Raw genomic sequence first — 4,551 nt, forward strand, 5'->3', positions numbered from 1 at the left:
CAACGTGCCACACGTTTCGGGGCACACCCGCGGTGAAATTTTCTCGAGTACGCTCGTATTAGTGCCCAAGGAGGTCTGGGTACTTATCGCTGCTATTATGTGGGGGTTCTCGTGAGCGGCGTACGCGAAAGCGACCGGGTGTCTGATATGCGGCGGGCTTCGGCCTCGTCAAGCGTGTCCTCGGGTCTGCTCCAGGGGAATCCACGGCAGTCGTCTGCAGCCTCATCCGCTTGATGCGTTAGGGGCTGGTTGTCGGACGGTGCCGTTTTACCACGATATCGAGGTGTGTTCCGTGTCGTCCTCGGGCGATTCAGATGCGAAAGCGCCGAAGACGCGGGCGTGACCCGTCGTCTGGCGGCTTTGCAGTCTCGGCTCCGTTGCTAGTTCCGGCCGGTCCACCGACAGTGCAGCGGGCTTGGGCAACCCGCACGGCGCGACCGAGTCGATGCAACGAAAAAGAGCGAGCATGAACGTGCTTCTTGCCGCACGGCTCCCACTCGTCTTTCGGGAAGGTTGTGCCGTAGCGAGCTCGAACGCCGTCATCTCGGAGTGCAAAATAAGCGTGTTGGGGCGCCTGAAGGTGGCCTCCGCCGCACACAGACTGCGTCCGGCCCGCCGAAGGCGAGGACGGACGCGCAGTCGAACGATTACCTGGTTGATCCTGCCAGTAATCATATGCTTGTCTCAAAGATTAAGCCATGCATGTCTAAGTACATGCCGAAATAAGGCGAAACCGCGAATGGCTCATTAAATCAGTTATGGTTCCTTAGATCGTTTCTTCCTACTTGGATAACTGTGGCAATTCTAGAGCTAATACATGCAGTGAGCCTGGAGCCCTTTGGGTAACGGGTGCTTTTATTAGACCAAGATCGATCGGGTTTCGGCCCGTATTGTGTGGTGACTCTGGATAACTTTGTGCTGATCGCATGGCCACGAGCCGGCGACGTTTCTTTCAAGTGTCTGCCTTATCAACTTTCGATGGTAGGTTACTTGCTTACCATGGTTGTTACGGGTAACGGAGAATCAGGGTTCGATTCCGGAGAGGGAGCCTGAGAAACGGCTACCACATCCAAGGAAGGCAGCAGGCGCGCAAATTACCCACTCCCGGCACGGGGAGGTAGTGACGAAAAATAACAATACGGGACTCTTTTGAGGCCCCGTAATTGAAATGAGTACACTCTAAATCCTTTAACGAGGATCAATTGGAGGGCAAGTCTGGTGCCAGCAGCCGCGGTAATTCCAGCTCCAATAGCGTATACTAAAGCTGCTGCGGTTAAAAAGCTCGTAGTTGGATCTCAGTTCCAGACGAGTAGTGCATCTACCCGATGCGACGGCTCGGACTGAACATCATGCCGGTTCTTTCTTGGTGCACTTCATTGTGTGCCTCGAGATGGCCGGTGCTTTTACTTTGAAAAAATTAGAGTGCTCAACGCAGGCGAGTCGCCTGAATAAACTTGCATGGAATAATAGAACAAGACCTCGTTTCTGTTCTGTTGGTTTTTGGAATACGAGGTAATGATTAAGAGGGACGGACGGGGGCATTCGTATTGCGGCGCTAGAGGTGAAATTCTTGGACCGTCGCAAGACGAACTACTGCGAAAGCATTTGCCAAGAATGTTTTCATTGATCAAGAACGAAAGTCAGAGGTTCGAAGGCGATCAGATACCGCCCTAGTTCTGACCATAAACGATGCCAACCAGCGATCCGCCTGAGTTACTCAAATGACTCGGCGGGCAGCTTCCGGGAAACCAAAGTATTTGGGTTCCGGGGGAAGTATGGTTGCAAAGCTGAAACTTAAAGGAATTGACGGAAGGGCACCACCAGGAGTGGAGCCTGCGGCTTAATTTGACTCAACACGGGAAAACTTACCCGGCCCGGACACTGGGAGGATTGACAGATTGAGAGCTCTTTCTTGATTCGGTGGATGGTGGTGCATGGCCGTTCTTAGTTGGTGGAGCGATTTGTCTGGTTAATTCCGATAACGAACGAGACTCTAGCCTATTAAATAGGTGCGGGGTTCCCAGCACCTTACAACCTTCTTAGAGGGACAAGCGGCTCCTAGCCGCACGAAACAGAGCAATAACAGGTCTGTGATGCCCTTAGATGTCCGGGGCCGCACGCGCGCTACACTGAAGGAAGCAGCGTGTCTTTATCCCTGTCTGAAAAGACTGGGTAACCCGTGGAACTTCTTTCGTGATTGGGATAGGGGCTTGCAATTGTTCCCCTTGAACGAGGAATTCCCAGTAAGCGCGAGTCATAAGCTCGCGTTGATTACGTCCCTGCCCTTTGTACACACCGCCCGTCGCTACTACCGATTGAATGATTTAGTGAGGTCTTCGGACCGATGTCCGGCGCGGCCTTTCGGTTGCGCCGGTCTGTTGGAAAGATGACCAAACTTGATCATTTAGAGGAAGTAAAAGTCGTAACAAGGTTTCCGTAGGTGAACCTGCGGAAGGATCATTAACGGATTGTGAAGGGTGAGCGCCTCAGCTGCGTCTGCGCCCGACACTTTCTGCCGCTGACCCCGTTTGGACGCGGGGTCGGCTTTTCCCCACGGGGCTGCCTGAATGTGGAGCGGCACCCCGTGACAAATTGTTGCGCCCAGCGGACGCCAACACCGCGACCTTGGACGGTCGGCCAGGTGGCGGACGCGGGTACAAACGGCGCAACGCACTCATAGGTCGGCTTTCGACCCGCCACAGCACCGTGGCTCGAAGCGCTCGAAATGCGCGACCCGACCGCTGCGGGACCGCCTAGTACTGTAAACAGGAGCGGCGGAGCGCGAACGGCGAGTCGTGGTTACGTCGGTAGAAGGCGAGGCTGCGCGTTCCCGAAACGCCAGCCGAGTGCCCTCCCGACCGTTCGAGCGTGCAAGAACGAGACCCGACAATCGCGCGGCGACTGCCAAGTACGAGAGGAACGGCACAAGCGTCGGCGGTCGGTCAAGGAACTGGCGATGTGACGGGTCCGCTGTGCACCAGTGCATACCGTCCCGCCGTCCGCGGCAAGCGCCTCCGCGTCCTCGGGTGACGGAGGCTGCCGGTCGGTTCTTGCAGGCGAGGGATCTCGCTGGCACCGGTTCGCGTTGACGCGCGGCCGGTCATGGCACGGCGATGCGACGGCCGAGGTGCGCAGTACTCGATGGAGGAACCGCACGCTCCGATGACCGTCCCGCCCTCCGCGGCGTATGCGTACCGACCGTAATGGTTGCAGCAGCGCCGGCCGGCTTTTGAATTTGCCACACGAAACACGGTGCGAGATCGCGGTTAGGGGAGCGTCGAAGTTGCCAGGCGTTTTGCTTGCTGCCGAGGGAAAGGCGGCACGGCCACGTCGCGCTCGTCGCGATTAGCGGGTCTGCGCGCTTTGGGAAGGTGCCGCAACGACTTGCCGAAAGAGGAAGCACGGAAGAACGAGGGACTTGGACGTCCCGACAATTGAACGCACTTGCGGCCAGGCCCTTGCTGGCTTCGTTCTTCCGCCTCGAGTAGGCTCGTACGCGGCTCCGGCGCCGAAAGTGGTCCTTGGCACCGACTTCGGTGGACGTGGGAAGTGCCGCGCAAGTACGGCGCGCCTGGCTCCACCTGTTGGCTAAAGTAGGCAGCCGGATCGGCATTTTGGTGTGCGGTGGCAAACCGTGGATGCGAAAAAAGCTTGTGCGATTTCGTGGAACAAAAAGCGGGGGTCCCCCTTTTTATGCGGAGGAGACCGACCCGCCTGCCGTGGTGAACCGCGACGCCACGGTAAAAACGGGAGAGGCTTGTCGATGGGACCGTGCATCCCGCGCTCCACGGAGGCCGGGAGGCGGCCGCCCGAGGAAATGTGTAGCCGTCGAGGCCCGCATCTGCGTGCACTCTTATCCAAATGGGTGTACCGCAGGCATTTTCTGGTTAGGCGGGCCAATGAGAGCGAGCACACAACGATACCTACGGGTCCGGCTTGGAGAACCGGCTTCGACGCCTCCCGAGTATTTATAGAGGGGTGGACCACGAAAGCACTCGCAAGTAGCGAAAGCGAAACGCCGTCCGAAACACACCGTTTGCTCGATTTGCGGCAGCCGAAAAAGGCGCGGCAGAGTTTTGGAGTCCAAGCGTGCGCTGAAAAGCGCCCTTCTTGGCCACTGTTTGGCCGAGTGCCAGAAACGTTTGGTTTTGACTGTACGGAATTGAACAAACACTTTTTCACGACTCTAAGCGGTGGATCACTCGGTTCTCGGGTCGATGAAGAACGCAGCCAGCTGCGAGACTTGGTGTGAATTGCAGGACACACTGAGCACTGATTCTTTGAACGCACATTGCGGCCTTGGGTCTTCCCTTGGCTTCGTCTGTCTGAGGGTCGGATCACATATCAAGAGAGCCTTCGGCGCACAAGGGAACGTGAGCCGTCGACTCGTTTTGACCGCGTCGGCAACACGGACAGCACGCTGAACACCTCACAGCGAGCGCCAACAGCGGCCACTCAAGGGCGAGACGGTGGCGACCGTCGTGCCAGAGCCCAACCGAAACGGGGGCGACCGACTGCATTGAGGATGTGGCACCTCGTTGAGACCGCCGC

At 57.4% G+C, this 4,551-nt stretch overlaps 2 non-coding genes across 2 annotated transcripts; both read left to right on the forward strand.

Annotated features, from left to right (window-relative positions):
- The first annotated feature begins 648 nt into the window (after window positions 1–648).
- On the forward strand, window positions 649–2,463 carry LOC142791671 (small subunit ribosomal RNA). Its single transcript, XR_012890368.1, has one exon. It is a non-coding gene; the product is annotated as a small subunit ribosomal RNA (ribosomal RNA).
- Window positions 2,464–4,182: 1,719 nt separating this feature from the next.
- Window positions 4,183–4,335, forward strand: LOC142791655 (5.8S ribosomal RNA). The gene has a single exon (XR_012890353.1). It is a non-coding gene; the product is annotated as a 5.8S ribosomal RNA (ribosomal RNA).
- Window positions 4,336–4,551: the final 216 nt, after the last annotated feature.

This window comes from Rhipicephalus microplus, unplaced genomic scaffold (genome assembly GCF_043290135.1).
Source record: "Rhipicephalus microplus isolate Deutch F79 unplaced genomic scaffold, USDA_Rmic scaffold_181, whole genome shotgun sequence".
Classification (NCBI taxonomy): Eukaryota; Metazoa; Arthropoda; class Arachnida; order Ixodida; family Ixodidae; genus Rhipicephalus; species Rhipicephalus microplus.